The sequence below is a fragment of the Tyto alba genome, unplaced genomic scaffold (genome assembly GCF_018691265.1).
Source record: "Tyto alba isolate M040663 unplaced genomic scaffold, T.alba_DEE_v4.0 Super-Scaffold_14, whole genome shotgun sequence".
NCBI classification, from domain to species: Eukaryota; Metazoa; Chordata; class Aves; order Strigiformes; family Tytonidae; genus Tyto; species Tyto alba.
In genome coordinates this window covers 23,962,063-23,982,507 of record NW_024881276.1, presented here as the reverse complement: position 1 = coordinate 23,982,507, position 20,445 = coordinate 23,962,063, and the positions used below count along the sequence as shown (strand labels likewise).

The window sequence follows — 20,445 nt, the reverse complement described above, 5'->3', positions numbered from 1 at the left end:
GCTGATCATGCTACTAGCAGACACAGAATGGAAAGTCAAGAATGCCTGTCATCCTTCCTGCCTATCAGAAGTATTCATCTGCATGTTTTTGTTTGAGCTTCCCTGCTCACCTTTAGGAAAGAATGAGGATGAGTGAGACTTTGACAGTTATCGTGTTACTGCTGTGCATTACAAAATATCAGGCGTATCTAGGCTTTACCAAATGGTTTATTGGAACAAATCTACCTGGTGTTTTTAAAATATGTTTTAATAATAGTTAGAATTTTAAACTTATTATACTATGAAGACACCTTTCCTTTTTCTTCTCTTCATCTGATATTAATAATGAAAGTATACAGTGTGGGATCTGAATTTAACATGGCCACATTTAAGTTTTCTTAATGTCATCTGGACCTATAACAGGAATCTAGTTCTAAAGGTTTTGCTTCAAAGATAAATTTAATTGCAGTAATGGATCTGACACATTCCTGACTCTTGTGCAGATTATTTTGCAGAGACTGTAACTTTCCTTCTTCAGGTAACCTTGCTTCTAGATAAAATAATTTACTGTGAATGAATATAGAACTGTCTGCCACTTGTCCTCTGTGCTTATTACAGAGATTGCTATTGTTTTGTTTTGGTTTGTTTTGTTTTTTAAACAAACAAAATGTGTACAGACATACTTATGTCAGTATGTCTTGCAGCTGTAGAGAGATGGAGACCACCTCACTCATTAAACCATCTCTGTTCTGAAGTGCAATCTTCATTCACAATGCTGATGCAAATGTGAAATGGTTGGTTTGTATCCTCTGCTTGCTGATTCATACTTACTCTTAAGTTGGTTTTGAGTTTTGTGCTTTTAAAATGTTTATAGTGTTCAGATGTACAATAAGTTTTTGGTTTGGTTGGTCATCCTCAGTATCTTGCTTGGATGCCTGATCTTTAAAACTCTGCCTTTAGAGTATACTCTGCTATCATTTATTCACGCTGTATCTTTGGTAATGAAAAAACCCTTTGGGGTAGAAAGTTACTGAGTTGCAGTAGGCCTGATTCAAAAAGGCTTTCTTGTTTTCTCTAGTGTACTGTGGAAAATGCAGTACTTGAATACCTTAAATACTTTGCATAAAAAAGCAAGTGATCACACAGAACTCATAAAACTTCCCAGAGAAGCACCTAGGACTTGTTCATGATCTTTGGTGGTGTTCTTAGAAGAAGGAATAGATAATACTGGGATTTAAACTAAAACATCCTTTCAGGCAGCTGACTTTAACAATGACTAGTAAGTGGGCATTACAGTAAATCAAACTGGATGAAATAGTTCAGGTATAGCCTATGTCTCTATAATATAGCCTGTAGTCACAGTATATTTTGAGTTGGTTTATAAAGTATGTGTAAGGAATAAGGAATAATGCATTCTCAGCAGAATTCTCCACTTGGAAACTGAAATCCTTTCAGTGTGTATCGTGGGCACTTTGTGCACCCATGAAGTAGTGCTTATTTAGACGAGGTCAGGAATCCTCACGAGAAGCTCCAGTTAAGATCTGCTGTTTTGTTGCAGTGTTTGTAACCCTCCAAGAAGAGCTGCTCAAATTGCAGAATGAGTTCAGTCACTGTCAGCCACTACACACTGTAGTACTAGAGTGTTAATCTCAGAAGTTTTGGTAGCAGATACTGCTTAATATACAGCTCAAAACTGAGACCACCTTGTGATTTGTGTAGTCTAGTGTTCTGTCATAACCTGAACCTATTAGCATTCTGAACAAGATTAGATATTACTGATGTTTCACATTATTCAGGATTTATCTTCAGGAGTCCTTTTTCAAACCCACTGATATGCTAGGTCTTATTCTTTTCTCAGTATTGTGAATTCCTGTCACCATAGTCTCTGCTTGCCCTGAATAAATTTGGCATCTTCATGCTAAGATCACCTTAGCAAAGGACAACATTGCCTCCTGTTTGTTTGGTGTGGATATATTTTTGAATCTCTGAATATTCATGAGATTCTTGAGGTGAGTATCCCAACTCATTGGGATAACTTAAGTGAGCTATTTTCTGGTTCTTTCTAGTTACATTTTTACACAACATCTTCCTTGGCTAGCTTTTGTCTTTTTCTTGGAGATGGTCTGAAAAAAGTTCATGTTATGGAAAAACTAGAAGATAATCTTGGCAAGACTTGGAGTGGGTAAAACAGCCTGGAGACTGTATCTACTGTGGGAGAAGATGCTTCTCCAGCTGGTGCCTCCTGTATTCTATTTCATGGTAGTTGGATCACTTGCACAAAATATTTCCACAAGTTCAATTTTTTTCTTCCAGGTTCTGTATTTCCCTTTTTGAGAAAGGGGTAAAGTAGAAGTTAAATCCTCATACTACAATGTGGTCACATATACTTTTTGACTTATTAAGTCTGTGGCTTTATGGTTTTTCTTCAGTATCCCATTTATCTCCCTCTACTAGTATTAGGTTGCTAAACTATGCCAAAGTCATGTTTGTATGCTATAAGCAGCCTTTAATTTATCAGCAGCAGTAATAGTATTGCATCCTTGAGATGTACCCCACACTTTTGTACCTTTTTACCTTAATGTGACATTTTCTAAAGACTTACCAGTTAGCTGTCAGTATGTACAGAGTGCTTTTGCATTGATGGATGCAGCCACTTGTTTTGCCTACCTCAGTTACCTGTATGATGTCAAGCATGAGAAGGCAGTCTGGCTTTGACTTGCATGTGTCACTCAAATGTTAATAGCCTTATTAAACAACTTGGATGATGACCCATGTAGTACAGTCCCATATCCAAATAGTTCTTTCTGCTTAAATGCTTAAAGAAGCTGAAATAGTACTGACAACCTTCTCCTCCTCCCAGTGCACGCGTTTGTGTTTACCTAATCTCATCATTGCAGTGCAAGTGTGTGTATGTGTCTGTCTGTATATTTATGTATGGGGAGGGGGTAGGGGATCTTCACTTAAATGGCTCTTTCAGTAAGACACAATCTTGTGTTTCCCTATGAACCCTCTGTGTGTTTTAAAACTCTTCTGCTGGTTAACTTGCAAAGCTAGATCTGTGTGATTTTTTTTTTTTTTTTTTTCCACAGTGTGCCTGAGTTTGGAGTAAGAAATTTAGTATCTTTAAAAGCATTTATCAGCATTGATGCCACTGTCCCTTACACCTTTATTTCTGCTCTCTGAAGTTAGATATAGAATATTGCCTATCTAGATCTGCGTGAATTGGCGTTTGTAACCTGTGTGTGACTTTCTGGTGTGTATTACTTAAATGCAGATTTAATATTAGCCCTGGTTCTGTATAACAGATGTCTATTTTTGGAAGCTGCTTTAGTACCTTGTACCTGTTGTTCTTCTGCTGGGCATATTTCTCTTCACCATTTATGGTCTAAAGGAAGCAAAGTCATGAGAGCTGTGGGATAAACATACGCATTTAGGTCTCTGTGGCATAGTAGTGTGCTGTTCTCATGTGATAATCTTCAGGCAAGATAAAATGTATCCCTGACTTTCAGATTTCTCTTGTAAAGATTTCTTAATACTTAAAGAATTGTGATACTTTTTGTTGTTGTGAGGCACTACATCATCTAAATAATTTGGAGAAAGTTTATCTAGAATACCAATTCTAGTTTAATTACAAATTTTCTGAAGATCTTAACTGCCAGTCTACTCTTCTGTAATTTGGGTGTTAAGTTTTCCAGGCTTCTTAAGATGTATGTTGAAGTTGCAAACTCTGCATATTCTTAATTTATATGTGTATAATGTAGCACTCAGACCTTCCTGACGTGTCACTTTTCCCTTGTGTTTCTAGCGTAAAGCTTGGTGCTGTATAACAGATGTAATACCTTGGGTGGACTTATTCTCCTTTTGTTGGGATGGTTCTAGCATTTACCAGGGGAAGGAAGGTGGCTGTCATCTTACTGCATGTCTCAGAGAAAGCGAGTCCCTCATTCATAAGACAAAACAATGTCCAAACCATGCCTGTAGTCAAGGTTCCTCATCCCACAGGCTTATAACTAATTGGTTTAAAACTTGTACCTAGGTAGTCATTGTACTTACCAGCTTACCCAGGTCTGCTTGGGGGGCAGAGTTATTTTCCCTATTGAATAGTAAGGTGATGAGAAACAGTTTGAGTTCACAGTGTAAATGTAAACTTAATATTGCACTTGGTTGAAAGTGTGTGTGTGTGTGGAGGGGGTGTTTACCTCCCCAGCTGAGTTTACTTCACAGGAAGGGAATTAGGAGAGGGTGGGGAACAGGACAGTAAATGACTTTATGTTCACCACCCTTCCATTGCATATTAGGGTGTGATACAGGACCAGGTGGCTTTATAGCATCATCTCCATAATTGAATAATCAAGTGCCTTATATTTCAAAGTTCAAGTAACATATGAATGCTGTTCTCCCTCTGAAGTAAGCATTAACCACACTTGAAAGAGTAATTATCTTTAAAGTAGGTCCTTGAGAAGTATACAGAAGGATCACACTGTCAGTGCTGGGAATTAGCCTTAGAAATTGTTGCCACTCAGGTTGTTATCCAACTTCTGGATCAAATTTGTCTCAGGCTTTCACTTATTTACTATCTTGCCATTTCACACTGATATTCTTTCCCTGGTGTTCTCTGCACATAGGTATCAGCATGAATAAATGACAGTGTTACTAAAGATGAGGGACCCTGTTTTCCACACAGAGTGGGTACTATGCAAGCTTGAGCTGCACAGTAGCTTGAATTGCATAGTAAGGACATAGCAGGGCTTTCAGAGTCAAGCCATCAAATATGTGCTGTAGGGGTATTGAGAGGTTTGTTTTGAGTAATTTCAGACATATCAGAATTTAGTAGTATTTAGTCTTAGTCTCAGCTGAATCGTATCTCCACTAAAAAATACCATATTTTGTGCTTAACTGATGTAGTTTTCTACTTGTTTTAGTTGGATTGCTAGTCAAATTGTTAATACTTGTCATACTGAATGTGTGCTGTTGCAAGGTACATGCATGCTGTTTAGAAAAAGAAAACTAAGCTAGCTGAAGATCTGATAAAATAATTTTCACACTTGTTTGAATCTTGATTAGCATCTCTACTACTGCAATGCTGACATGCTGTGAGCACCCAACTATTTGTCTCTTAAAAGACTGGGTGGGCCTCTTCCGTATATGCACTAGACCCTGATCTATGCCCATAACACTAGGGCACAGTAAGTCTGGCAAACCTATCGCACAGGCATGGGGGCTGCCGACAGTTTGTGACTCACACCCTGCATAGATCTGGGTTAAAGAGAGGAACCAGGGGCACGTGGGCTGCAGGGGGAGTGTTTTTTCACTTTCCCTTCCAACCTCTCTTCTGCTTTGGCAATGTCCCTCACTGTAGCCCTGCATTATGGTTAGAAATACTGGTTTTGTGTCCATGCAAGCAGACCTAGCTGTAGGTGTTTCTATAATACCATTAGTGTGCAGAAAACAACCTTCCGTATGTCTTGTGAAGAACTGAGCTGTAATTGTCTGCGAGGGTGTCTCTTTAACACTGTGGACCTAAACAAGCTTCACTGGCACGCTACTGTCTTTATATAAAATCTCCTTACTGCTCATCAAATTGTCATTTGGTGAATAAGCTAATTCAGTTTCTCATATTATATTATAATCCAGTGGACAGTTTCAATGCACTGGGGTATGAGCACCTACTAACAATAGCTGACAACTGAATGCTACTCACTTGCAGAACAGCGTGGTCCTGATGTAGGCATTATAGAAAGGAAGTTCATTACTACTTAGCATGCAGAAGCCCCTAGTTTAGGAACCTTTACTCATGCTTATACCCTCCCACGGAAGCTTTGTGCCACTCTTCAAAGTTGTAGGCTCAGTTATTCACCGTTCCATCAATTTCGGTGAAGTTTGCTTAGTTCCATATCAAACCTATTTTATTTATGCCTATATTACTTGAGTTGATATCTAGGTGGTTTGTTGCATGCTAGAATAATTTACAGCGTCCTTTATGGGTTTTTACAACTAAGCTAATTCCTTATCTGTTTGTATCAAATCCTTCAAAGACTATGCCTGTGAAGTCAACTCAAAAATAGGTCCTGGTTAAAGGTAACTGGTTTTGCATTTATCAGCAATTAAGTTTTAAAAACAAGCTAGTTAGTTGGCCTCTGAAAATGCAAGTGGATTTGCCTTTAGGAAGTTGTTTGAGAAGGCTGTGCCAACTCTGTACTTCCCTAGGCTTGCTCATACTAGTGTTCTCCAGCAAAGTAATTCAAAAAATGTATTGGGCAGGTTTTTCATAAATCTATTCAGCCCAATTAGAAGCTTCACTTAATGGAGCAATGTATAAATAGTGTGGAGAGTCAAGTGACCATCAGCTGGTCTGAATGGGTTTGACCACTACAGTCACAGGGTCTAAGGTATGCAGGAGCTGGGATCACTGAAAACATGCTTTGCTGCAGAGATATCATGGCTCTGGCGTAATTATGTAACTGCAGAGGAATTCATGTGTGTAAGGGTGTTTTAATTAGACACCTGTATTTATTGTTGGTTTCTCCTTCTGTATCATTACTGTGGGCTTTCTGTGAAAAAAAAAAAAAAGTTACTGCCTTGGTTAACTTACCCATTTCATTAAGTAATGTGTATTGCAATGCACAGCTGAACTCCACAATTATGTATTTCCTTTATAAAGTGTATGTCTACTTGGTTGAAACAGTGCACTGATCTGTTTTGCCGAATTCAGAACTTAAGACATAATGGCTCTTTGCCTAAGTTCATATTAGGTAATTGGAAGTTCTTGGCATGCTTGGTAAATACTGAAATTCCATTGTATTGTGCATTAAGCATAGAGAAATATTTCTTCAATTGCAGTGCCAGTGCACTGAAATACAAGCATTTTGGCTGTCCCTGGTGATGGCTTTATTAAATCTTTGTGAAGCTGTCAGCTCTGAACTTGCAGAGATGCTGGCTTGCTCTCTGCTTGGGAAGTTACTGAAGCCAACATCCAGGTAATGATTTCTTTATTGAAAGCATACCCCTGTTCTGTTTATAAATATGACAATATGGATTCGAAGCAAGCTAGTGTAATAGCATCTATTTCTTTGTGTTCAATTCACTTGACACATGGCAGTGCTGTCCAAAACAAGTAAGATTACCAAATTCAGTAACTTAATAGGAAGAACTATTGTTCAAACCCAAGTAACTGGTATTTCCCTTCTTCTTTTCCCACCTTCCTTGGTCTTTATACAGAATAGCTTTTGCCCTTTTTCATTACAGATTTTAATGATTGTCAGTGTCATCCCTGTCCTTATGTGTTGTTCCATGATGTGACTCCCACAGGAAAGCTGGTTAAGGACCTGTTTGTTCTCTTCCCTGTCAATTCAACAGCTAGGCCTTTGATTAAAAAATTGAGTTACTGGCTTTATTCAAACTAGAAACAAATATGGTGGTGTATGTATCAGTTACCTTTCTTGCCTTAATTGATCTACTTAAAGGTCATTCATTCAATCACATTAAACATATCTTGATTCAGCAAGTAAAGGTAGGAGTCTGTTAGGAGGTGATTCACAAGTGTTCTAGTCACCTGCCTTTGTATTTGGTGTGCAACACAGATCCAAGTAGGGGTTTTTTTTAACTTTACTTGGTCTGCTGATGGGCACATTTGCCTCCTACATTTTTGGCAATAAACCTTCATATTAGTACAGTTCATCAGTGTCAAAAGCTTTACCTTTTGGTTTTATAGGTGACAGATGGTGGGTTTTTTCTCAGTAATTTGATTTTTCTTGCTTTAATGAATCAGTAAGACTTCTGTCTGCACAAACATCAAACCCAGTCACTGCTCAACTGGATCTGAGGATCCATGACCCAGGCTTATGGTACAGCTTGAGACTTCATCTTGCATATGTGCAAAGAGCTTCTGCATCTCTGAGGTGTTGACAAACCACCTCCCTTTCCATTCCTGCAAGAGCTCCAAACTTAGTGATTAAACCCTTTGTCTTATGGGGGTTTTCACCTTTTCCTCTAGTGGGTGCATATGCACACACGCACACACCCCATTACTTCGATGGTCTCAGGGTGGTAAAGAAATGCTGCTGGGCAGCTGCGCCTCAGCACTGCTGGCCTTAGAGGGAGGGTGCTGTCTGGGTTCAAGGCTCTGTTCCTCCTTCTGCTTAATTTGTTCCTCTCACAGTGGCAGGGGCCTGGCTAAATCTCACACATGACTGAATAGTTGATGATAAATCAAAAGTTTTAAAATGAAAATAAAATTTCCTAATTTAAAAATAACATTTGTAACACCAAGAGTCTTGTCTGCTGTCTGAGCCTCATGGCCTCTCCTTGGAGGCACAGTGTGCTTTCTCCAGCTTATTCTAGAGCCCGCTTGGTTGACGATCAGAGGGGAGATGTTCCCTCTGACCTCCCTGAGTGGCCATGGGCCAGAAGTGCCCATGGTGGAGAAGCTCTGTCCCCATATGGGGACAGGGTAAGATGACCCTTGACTCCTGCATGCTGCTAGGTCCTGTCTGAGAGGGAAGCTGGAAGTGTTGCCTGCTCTGAGGTTGGGGTTGGCCGGCCTTAGGCTGCAACACGGCAGCAATATAGTAGAGGGTTATGTTGGCTTGTCTTGAGGAGGATTGAAGCCAGGGAAGTGTAAAAGTGTTGCCTTCAAAAGGAGGGAGAAGTGAGCAGGTTGCAGTAAATGAATTGTGCAAGTTACTGAGGTGGGTTCTCCAGCAGAGAAAATGCCAGTTTGTTTCCCAGGTTCAGTGCTGCTGCTGTCGTGCTTCAGCATTACATACTTACTCCTGGCGAACTTCTGTCAGTTGTGCAAGTCCCGAGGTTAGCATAGGTACTGTAAAGGGATTAAATAATGTTGATTCATGCTTAATAAATGCTGTTTGTGAAACTGTTGTGGAAAAGTTCATCAGGGCATGCATGCATGTACCTCTTGTGCTTTTCTTACAGTGGAAGGTGTAACAGCAGCCACTCTTTTCCAGAAGTATTTGATAGCAAGCTGTTCCAGTTATTTCCTTTACAGTAGATCAGCCTTTAATCACTGATGATATTGATATAATCTAGCCCAACATTAGTGGTAAAACTGTTCTAAAAAGTTAAGTGATTGAAAATAGGTAAAAATGCTCTTACAGTTAGTTATGGTACTGTGTTTAAAAAAAAACCCCATACTTGTCAGGCCAGTGATAGTGTTAAAATAGTCTGTCACTAAAGCTGAAAGTCTTGCCAGTTCCCAAATGTTTTATCTAAATGCTTGAAATGTTTAATAAGCAGTTCTAATCTGATGGCTATTTTTTTTTTTGTCTTTACTGGCTTATTTCTTGCAATGTAAAATCTTAATGCTTACTCAAAGACTTCAAGAAGTTACGTAGAGTATATTTCAGTCACCACTGGAAGGCCAAGCTAGGCATGTATCCACTGGGATTTTTTTCACGTGTGCTGCGCTATACCATAGCTGTTCCAGAGCTGGGATTCCTTCATTTGACACTAGAGATGAAAGGATTTCAAATCACCAAGAATGGGAGCTTTTATGCGAAGACTTAGAGTGCTGAACTGGTTTCTAACAGAAGACAACTCTAAGCATCTCCCTTAGTTCTCTCTGCTAAATTATGTAGGAAGTGTGTTTTTTCTCACTGCAGCATGGGACATATTTTCCCATTTCAGGATTACCTCTGTGCCTTTAAGTTTACTCTTATTTACTGAATGCCCCTTCTGACGGGATAAGAACAGCCTGGTTTTGAATAATTCACAGTTTCTTGTAGAATATTGTTAGAGGATTAAGGAGAAACTTAGTGACTTCAGTTCTACTGTTACACTCCTTCACGTTTGTGAACATTTCTTATCTGATTTTGGGAGCAGGTCTTTAATACTTTGGAATGAAACAGGCTATTTCAGAATAAAGATATAGGAACACTGTGAGTACTGGTTAATTATAAAAGCTAATGGCTGCATACCTGAGGTGACTGTTCTGGCAACACACTTTTCTGTTTACTGTCTGCAAGAAATCTGTGTCATATCAACTGTAGAAAAAACTTTATTTAAGAAGGCTTATCTACAGAACTGTTTTGTGTACTGATTTCTTTTTTTCTAATTGTTTCTGCAGGTCGTATTGGATTAATGCTGTGGATCATTCAACTCAGAACCTGTAGTTGCCCATCAATCGCTCAGTAGTCAGTGTAGATTCTGTCTTTACAATCAGCAGCTACATCTGGCTACTGGGTCTCTGATGACATCTCGTATCTTCTGTCTAGACTTTTTGTTGGATTTTTATCTTCACTCCTGGGTGCAGAGCAAGTTCACAGTGCTAACAAATTAACATCTGAGGTGTGGCCCCAAATAAAGGATTGGATATCTTTGGATCTGCTTCACAGTGGGAATCAAATTAGATACCTGGATGTTGTGTATTGTAAAGCAAGAGTCTTTTCTGTAGCCTAGTCTTGGTGCTTGTAGTAGTCAAAACGAATGAGAACATTTGCAAATTTTGAGCAAAGATATTTGGACTTCACTTTTTTCAATGAAGAATCTTTAACTTCTGAAAAGAATAGGTATTGAAACAGGCACCTTGGCTGATCACATGACTACTACACATTAGGGGAAGAAACATACTATGACCTAGGATGTGCACAGCTGTTTTTTATCGATTGTTTGGGAAGACTGTCCAGGTTTGGGGCATGAACCTGGCATACAATGTAGATTTCTGTGTTTGTTAAGCAACAGCTACATTGTCTGCTGGGTTTCCAGCTGCCTGGAAATACAAAATGGAGGGTTATCTACACTTTTTTTGGTCAAGTTACCTGCCTTATACCTCTGAGGAAGACAATGCAATTGATGTCCAATTGCTGCCTCCCCCTCTGTTCTCACACAAGGGATCCAGCTGGTGTCAGCTAGAGGTTGGAGCCAGAGCAGATCTGAAACTAGTTAAGAAAAAAAGTTCAAGGGATTGAAGTGTTCAGACACCTGAGCATGAGTAGCTGTCAGGAAGAAGCTAATGCATATTGCCTGTGTAACCATTAGTTTGTCTTGGTAATGGTGCTTCGCTTTTTTTTTTTACTTCAGTTGGAGAGCTATATCTGTGTGCTGTACAGTCAGGGAATTCTTTTTGGAGAACGGAGTAGTGGGGAGCTATTTATAGGTCTGACTTTTTTTTTAAAAAACATGTGCTTCACATAGCATGGTTTTATACACAGAAAGTGCCTAGAAATAATTGGGGAGGAATAACAATGTCTTGAGTGCTGATACCAGCTGGATCTCTTGTTTCTTTAGCGGTACCAAAGCTAGTGTGTGTCATTTGTGCACTGTATCTAGCCACTCAGTGACAAACAGGCAGTTTCCATTGGAGATTAGGGCCTGGAATAGCAGGGGACTGTTGTCCTTTCAGATCTGGACTACAGTCACAGTAGTAAATGGGGAAGCTGATACAGCATATGTCTGTACTGTTAACCCTTCATTGGCAAGCTCTGTGCCGTTTGCACTTTCACCGTGGAAATTGGGAGAGTTGTGATGGCCACTCGGTGAAGGAAGATACGATTTGATTAAGCTTGTCTGTCTGTCTGGACTATATATGGGTGGTTTTAGATCAGCAGGCATCCAGAACTCTTCCTCATGAAGGGAATGCCTCAGGAGGCAGAAGGGTATCTAAGTGAGTACTGCTGTTAAAAAACTGCTTTTGTTAAAACAAATAAAACTTCTTGTGCAAAGAACTGTGTGTCTCTTCCTGTTTCCTGTATCAAACTAGTTTTGCACTAAGTCTGGTAGGACCTAGGGAATATAAAGCTGTTCATTATAATGTTTCGTGTAGACAGCCCCTCAATACTTGCGTCAGCCTGACTGTGCTCAAGAAATACGCATTAGCTTACGCATTCCTACATTAAGTAAAAATGTACAGACAATTGCCTACAGCCAATAGTTGGCACAAATAATCACTCCCCATTGAAATAATTGTGGATTGTCTATATAGCTTTGAAAGCTTCTTGTTAAGGTTGAACAAGTGTTTGTCCTTTTGGTTTATATGTTGTTTTCCTCAATGCCAATCTGTTGGCTTCTAGGTCTCTGACTTTGCAAAATTGGTAAAGACTTAGATATAGCTGAGTCTTTTTCCTAAATTAGCTGGCGCTTTCCCAGTGCTGTTACTGATGTTTCATTCCATATAGCCTCCTGAGTTTTGACCAGCATATGCACAACAGGCATAAAAATGGCAATGTATTACTCTGCAATGTTGCTGTGGCTCATTTAGCTTCAACAGTATTAAGATATCAGCAGTTTTTATAGCATTGCTTTGTTCCTGTGTTTATAGTTATTCAACTCAGCTTTTAAGGATTCATGTCAGAATAAGGTATGTCTACGCCAACTGTTTATACAGCAAGCACCATAAAGCAATTCAAAAGCAGATCAACCTAATGTTTAGCATCAAGCCCCTCCCCTATCCAGTTTTACTTCCCCACTGTGTTTCAGTTAAACTTACGATGTTGAAATCCCCTTTGTGGGCAGGTACTTCTGGTTCCTTTTATTTTCTGTCATGCTACTTGCTTTTGTATACAGACACCTTTTTTTAAAAAATAAAACACCAAAAAACAAACAATAACACACACCCCGTCATCTGCCTTATTCTGAGGTTCTTGCTTTATTTTGTCTGATGTAGCTGATAGAAGCACGTAAAAGTGGTTACTCTCCTGTGATATTTTTTAGTTCTTTGTTCTTTCTCTTCTGTATGGCTTTTGGTGACACTGGTAAAAATAAAAGCCTGTCCCTTCTCCCCCACTAGGGGTACAGTTACTAGTCCTGATTAAACTGCTGCTAACAGCAGCCTGACGTTGTCCTTCCCCTTCAGTGTAAGAAACCGGATACTGTGACATACCGTTTTCCATGTATTCAACCTTAGTGAGGTTCTCAGAATTTTCCTTTTTTTTGAGCTTTCACTCCCAACAGTAACCTTGGCCACGTTTTTATGATGCTTCTACGCTGTGATGCTCATGAGTGTGAGGGCTGACTTAGGGTGGGTGCTGTTTCTCTGAAGGGAAAGTGAGACCAAGGCTCTTGCCTGGCTGGAGCTGTCCCTCTCACCACAGCATCTCTGAAGCCAGATCAAGGCAGTAAAGGCTGAGAACACAACTGCTAAATTACTCAGCTATATCCCTTCTCCAAAAGGCAGAGCTTGGTGTTCAGACTTGACTTTTCTTTTTTCATTCCTGTACAATTCGCTAAACAAATAATGGGAACTAAGACAACAGCAGTAGTTGGATCTGTTTGGACTAGTAGATTGGAGAAGATCACAGTACTTCAATAATTTTGTATTTTCTGTTGTGTCTCAACTTACCAGTGTGGGAAGATACTACATATTTCTTCTAGTCCTCTGACTCTTTTAGAATTGACTTGAATATCTATTTAAATCTTAATACTAGGAAGAACAATATTTTTATTTTCTGGCTCTAGATAACTACTAGAAAAGCATCACTGCCTACTGTTTCTCTATTCTGTGTCAAATACTTCTGTGAACTTTAAGCTGTATTTTATTGGCTATGTTTACTCTTTCTACGCAAATCAAGGTTCAAAGAACTGAAAGGATGCATCTAGTCTGGCCTTGATGCACTTACACCATACGCTGCTGTATCAGTACATGGTAGTGACACACGTGTTCTGTAAGTTTCTTCAGGAAAAAAAAAAAAAAACTGGAGTCACTAAGTTTTTAAAATGTCAATGACATTTAAAATGGGGAGGGGACTTATGTGCATGTGGGGGGGGTGTTTTATTAAAAAAAAAGGAAAGCCCATACTTTAAATAGAATGGAATAGTGAATGGCTTGCTTTAATTGTCCAGAAATGTAAACGTTCATTCCCAGTGGCAGAGCTGCATCTATTAGGCAGGTGGCTTGTAATTAAACTGTGGAAACCTCCTGTAATTTGGACCTCTGTTGCAGTCCTGAATAACTGAGCAGATTCTGTCTTGTCCACAACTGCTTTTGGGGGCTCTTTGGTCGATGGGGGCTGACTAAGCTGTGACTATCTTCCCAGCTCTGCTCAGCACAAAGGAATTCCTAGAGGACCTACCTATGGAAGGTCAGGGTAGAAGGAAGGTTTTGGCGCAGTCTTTTTGGAAACCTTCTAGCAGGTACCTTTTCTTTCCCTCAGCATGACCAAGCAGTTTTGCAAAGGCATAAACACACTGGCGACTCCTCACCAGAAATACACTATTAATAATGTACTTGGGTGTTTGACTTAAATGATGGTGTGATTGTGCATTTTTCCTCCATAAATTTTACTTTCTTTGGAGTTAACAGTGAAAATTGATCTTCTGAAGTGGTGTTTCAGGCAATATGGGCAGCCCAGGCACCTCTATTGTATCTCTCTGGGCCTTTCACGTAGGGTCATCACACGAGCCCTCTATGACAGAAGTGCTCGTAGGCAGTGCTGCAGCACTGGTAGAGCCTGTCTGCCAGCGGGTTGTTTATACTGTGACATGTTGACTTTTACAATAAACTGGAAAACCACCTTGGTTGTGGGTTTGCAACACAAAGCTCCGCTACAGAGGTGTTAAGCTTGAGTGGTCCTTGGCATGGGAGACCCCACAACTTCCAAATCTATCCTGTCCGTGGCTAGCCAGCTAGTCCGTGGCCAAAATTGTAAAAGGCCTTGAGATCCATTTTAATATTGACATTTTCTTCTTGCTGTATGGCTTACAACTTCTAGTGGTACTTCAAAGAAGATGCCGAATTGTTTTAGGAGATGAGAGGAACACTCTTAATTTTAAGGAAGTGGCACACCATTGCTTGGCTGATACGATAGTGGGCTGTCTGTGAGCAGTAAGTTTTAGTTTGTAGGCTTTGAAGGACAGTTGCTGCTCCTACACATGAACAAACTTTATTTTTTTAAGTTGGTAATTTTTCTAGCTACTCAAAGTTTTGTTCTGTAGGTTGCTAAGTAACACCCGCACATACTCGATCTTCCATGTGCTCTGAATGCCAGTCTTCCATGCAAAACACCTTTCCAAAATTAGTGTCTGTCAAGCTCCTGAAAGGTAGTGGTGCTGTGATTCAAGTCAATCATGCTGCTGTAGGTGTTAATTCTTCCATCTAAAGACACTTGCAGAATCACTAATATGGTGAATATCCAATTCTTTTTTAGCTGAAAGAAAACAGTATCTTCTGAAACACTAATTCTGAAAAAATAAGTAAATTGCAGGGGGCACACTGATAATATCAATTTGTTTGTTATGGTGATAATACAACTTTTTAAAGCTTAGTTTTATTCAAAGTGCAGAGTTCTGAAAGCACCTGGGCTGAATCGTTAGGTAGGTAGTTTTCCTGTGCCCCAAGGCTGGCCAACCAATACCTGAATGGGTGCTGAGGACTTTAGGGAGGGGCAAGCATTGGAAAGATGTGAGGGGAAGGGTTGATGAAGAGTAGAAAAGTTTCCCTTCCTTTTAATCTGTTTTATCTCATAGAAGGAAGGATCTATAGCTTCCCTTCTCCCACCTGTAGAAACTCAGTATAGTATTCTGCTGAACATATGTGCTATACCACACACTTTGGGTATTTTTCTTCATCTTTGTCTGTTCTTGTTACCTTGTTGGCTGTATACTCTAGGCAGGTGAGCTGCGCATGTTTTGAGAAGAGTGTCAGGGTGTTGTGGATGCTGATACCAGGAGCTGCTGTTACTTTCCTTCAGTGTACCTTCTCTGTTTCATGAATTGTACTTGGGCAATACACACACACAGAAGAGTCTGTCTGGTAGATTTATACAGAGCACTGAGATAACTCTGGATAACTGCTGTCTTTGCAAACATCCACATAAAAGACATTAAAATCACAGCAGCTCAGCCAGAAATACCTCAACTTTGTAGCTGCAGCCTTTCCAGTAAGGACAAAAAAAAAAAAAAATTAGTATAAGAGTAAGCAAACCTGCCACTGCTATTTGTCTACTTCTGTAAGCTCAGGCAACTGCTGCAAAGCACGGTGGTGGTGTTTGTCATGGTTGCTACAGAATGGACTCATGAGCTATAAGATTGGGAATTGCGGTGACCCTTCTGAATGTTTCCCTCTATTTACTTATAGATAGATTAGCTAGATAGATAAATACGAGAAAGTAAGATGTACCCTTTGTTGAATGGCCTATCTGCGTGCTTTGCAGAAGGTTCTCAATCCTTTCTGCCACATAGTTCTGGGTCTGACAGCTTCCTGAGGGGTGTGACTGTTGCTGATAGATGTTTGCTGCTCTCGGCTATTGGTACAACTTAGGCGGGAGTGCTGCATCGCACATTTTGGGTGCTCTTTTGTGCAGAGTTCGCTTGCTTGCTAAATGGAGCTATCAGCTTTTAGGCTAAAGTATATTAAGTTGTTCAACTAAACTAGCATAGGCATTTAATCACACTTGGTTAACAGCCTGTGGCTTTCCTGATGCAATAGAAGAAACATAACTGAAGTCCTGGGATGGTTGCTGTATGTGGCAGCAACGTGTAAGTCAACTGGAGCTTCCTGAGCAGTAAAGGATGTTAATCATGCAGTGTATGTCCCGTTGGTCTTGCTATCAGTCCCCTGAAACTTTATGACGTTCTCAAAGGCTAGAGGTACCCCAAATTTTTCTTTATCTATGGTGGATAATATTGAAAAAAGGATCTGAGATACTGATTAGAAGGTATTTCAGAAACCAGATTTTCATAGAGCGTTTTCACCTCAAGTGAACTTTCTGGTAATTTGGAAAGACATGGATTTACGTGGTGGAATAGGCTGCCAAGCTTCTGGGTTTCTTTGTGTTTAATAGTGTTGCGAAAAACAAAACCCTTCCTGTGGCCAAACTCCCTTCAGTTCTCCCCTAACAACAAGGACACGTGTGATTTAATGTGCTCTCTTGGATCTGAACTTCTGTTGTGTTGCGGGACCACAAAAGAAAGTTGGTGTCCACAATATATGTTCTAAGTGCTGAGGATCTTCGTCTGCCCTGTAATGTCCCTGTTTTGCGGTTGGGGAGTTGAGGCACAGTGAAATTAAGGGCCAGCCTTCTCCCCATCTCAAGTGAAAATCGGGTTTGAATGGAAGACTGAAATCCTGCATCTCTTGAGTGGCTTCTCAGCCCTGAGGGAAGGAAAGCACTTCTACCAAACCTGCAGAGAACTGAGTTTGTTGTCTATATTTAAGAGAAGTTGGAAGGCAGAAGAGAGGATCTGAAGGCTTTGGATGCTGATCAGATAGAGTTCTTGCCTGTCTTAGTTTGGGCTGAAATAGAGTTAATATTCCTTTTCAGGGACTAGATGAGTGCTGTGTTTTGGATTTAGCTTTGGGTTTGGTATGGGAAAAATGCTGATAGCACGCTGATGTTTTCAGCTGCTACCGAGACTTCAAGGACTCTCCAACTCCCCATGTCCTGCCCGTGCGCCAGGGCACAGGGAGCAGGGAGGGAGCACGGCCAGAGCACCTGACCCTAACTGGCCAGTGAAATATTCCATATCATGGAACGTCATGCTCACTATATAGAGGAGGGGGGGGTGGGAAGGAGCTCTCTCTCTCTCACTTCCGGGATTGCGATTGCGGGATCTTGGTATCTCGGGGTCGCTGGCCGGGAACGGGCTGGGGATTGGTCAGCGGGTGGTGAGCAATTACGCTGTACATTGCCTGCTTATATATTTCTTTTTGTTTCCCCCCATCATCGTTATTGTTCTCGTTTTATTGCCATTATTAAACTGTTCTTATCTCAGCCTTCGAGTCTCTCTTCACCCCTCTAATCCCCTCCCCCATTCCCAGAAAGGGAGGGGGAAGGGAGGGTGATTAGCTGCAGGGGTTGGTTGCCCATCAGGCTCAAACCAAAACATTGCCTCTAATGCCCCAACCTATATAAGTTAGAACATTATCTGAGGAAGTGGGAGACACAAATTTAGTACCTGCAGATTGCTCTGACCCCTAAGTTTTAGACTGCTTGGCAGCAGAGGGATGCATTTCTTCAATAAAGTAATGTTGTGTTACTGGAAAGAATGGAAGTCCACACAACTGTCATTTTGCAGTCAAAGCATACGTGACTGAAATAGAGGGTAGCTTGAGGCAGAAAACCTGTTCCCCAAGACAGCTAGGAATTTTGCATTAAATAGCTACTGGATGCAGCAGCCCTAGGAGCAGGATTGTTGCAATGGTGTTTTGCTTCTCAAGGGCCTCCTTCTAACAGTATGTTTTGTTTTCACCTCTGCTGAAGGACAAGATGAGCTTGGTCTCAGCATTTGTAACGCAAGAGGGCACAGGACTGAAATCTTCCTTTCCTTCTGTTTCCTCGCGCTCCTCTGAACTTTGATAATCCCTGCCTCAGAACAGCCAACATGGGAGTATGACCCCCCCCTCCCAGAAATACATGAGGTGCAAGAGGTTGAACCTGAAAATTCATCAGGTTTCTAGTTAGTTAAAAAAATTTAAACAAGAATATTCATTTTGTCAGTTTCTTATGCACCACAGAGTCTTGAGAAAATGTAATATAAAGTTTTGAACTCAGCAGATAATGCTGCAGGATGTTATCTGACACAGCTGATGATTTTGTTGCCCATAACTGCAACCCCAGGAGCTCTAGTTGGAGTTTAATAGGGTCTGTTCTACAAAGTCAAGCACCTCTATAGGTATTCATGATGTGTAGTATTACCAGAACAAGAACATAAACTCCCTCAGAAAGGGATTTAACCACAGATAGAGACTTCCTTGAATGCTGTGTTGACATTCATTGTTTATCTGCTCAGACTAGTCATATTTGGAAACACTGTTCTATTCTGACATATGACTTTTCCCAGGAGCAGCAAGGCTCACAACGAAGATTTCACAATAAAGAAAATGCTGTTCCTCTTTGTGGGAATGTTATAATAAAGCCATGACAGCTCATTTGGCACAAGATTATTTTGTTTTCATCAAGGATTCCCCCTCGCCCCCCATCCCTACACATTTTTGATGTGTTTCCATGTGTTGGGGTTTTGTTTTGGGGTTTTTGATGCTTTTTTTTTTATTATTTTTTATTTTTTTTTTCTCCAGAGGGTGGGGATGGATCATTTTACGTTTAGCCTCCCAGCCATCCGCTTAGAAACCACGTAACAGGTATGAAGAACCCAAGTCCAGACTTGCGTGTTTCGGTGTCACCACCAGCAGTGGAGTTGCTTCTCATTTGTGACCTTGTGGACAAGTTCGGCATCAGGCCTTTAGGATCTGCTCAGCTCGTACTGCACTGGAGTTAAACATCCCGCTCCAGGCGAAGGGGGGGTCATGGTGCAAAATATTAAGAGGTGACACAAACAAATCAGCAATACCTTAAAACACAAGTTAGCAATTCCAAGCCTGCGTGTTGGGAAAGGCTCATGTATCCGCAGTCACTGGTAAGGCCGGTAAAGATCAGGCAGCAGCATCGTTCCTTGGCTCAGTGCTGATGGCTTGTTAGTGCAGGGTATATTTGGAAGGCAGTGGTACTTCTGGAGGCTGCAGTTCATATGTCTAATCTTTCTGGACTTTTTTTAACCACAGTGCCTACTTTTGAAGTGGAAATTATTTTTACCCTATTACAGCAGATCGTTTTCCAAAGTGCCAAGCTAATTAACCAGATTACAGTAAGTTACACTAGGGATGGCAGTCTAACAGCTGAAAAGTCAGTAGGCTTTTTTGCAACCTTCCCTGGAGTTAAAGTGGATATTTTGAGCAGAATAACACATATGGTGAAATCTGGTCTTCACTGTAGTTCTTGGAAATTCTCTCCATGATCACAGTTTTCACCCACCTAAAATTCCTAAGTTATAAAGAGAGCGGCATTTTCCTCCTTCGGTGTTTACTGCCCCATCCAAATACTCTGTGTTTTGGAGCTGGTAGAAGCACAGGTTTCTACTTTCAAAGAAGAAAGGAGAAAGACAAGAGGTTTTCAAAGATATGACTTTGTGAGGATAGCAAATAAAACCACGGTAGCATTACCAACACTTCCTAAGCATTTCTGAAAAAACTGGTAGGCCAGCCTTAGTCTGAATGTGTTTGCAGCATGTTGCTGAAACTATAGTTCAGGTTATGTTGCTGTTACTATTATAAACCCTAGGAAGTGGGTGTTTATAAGTGCAGTCAACATTCCCTCTGAGCAAAAAACTGGCCTTAAAAGGGAGTTGTCCCATCAGCTAGAAGGATTATTTAAAGAAAAAGAAAATGCTAAATTTTTGCTGTTTAGAGAAAAAAAAAAAAATAGTAGTAAAACCAGGGATGGAATATTAAAGAGTTGCCCACACACAAACATTTTTCTTCTTTTCTTTTGTGGCTTTTATCCAAGAAATACTTAGTACAGCCAGTGATCATTTGTGATGGAAAATGAGTGAATTGCCTTTTCTGCACATTCAATTATCTGGTTTTGTTTAATTAGGAGAAATTACAGTAGCACATCTGCAGAAATGCACTTTCACCAGTAGCATTCTAGTAATCTACTGCTGAAAGTCACTGAAGTCAAGGACAGGCTCTTAATATTTCGTTTGCACCTCTTTTGCTCAGTAGCTCTCTAAGGCTTTGCTACT

General features: G+C 40.4%; 1 long non-coding RNA gene across 2 annotated transcripts in view; it reads left to right on the top strand.

The window, feature by feature from the left end:
* The window catches only part of LOC116961959, an 88,790-nt gene extending 69,824 nt beyond the window's left edge, over positions 1-18,966 (top strand). Inside the window, exon 4 of one of the 2 annotated variants that reach the window (XR_006164974.1) lies at positions 18,944-18,966. This is a non-coding gene — a long non-coding RNA (uncharacterized LOC116961959). Of the gene's footprint in view, positions 1-10,060; positions 10,307-18,943 lie in introns of those variants that run through there. The other variant, XR_006164973.1, reaches the window with a different exon arrangement.
* The last annotated feature ends 1,479 nt before the right edge of the window (positions 18,967-20,445 follow it).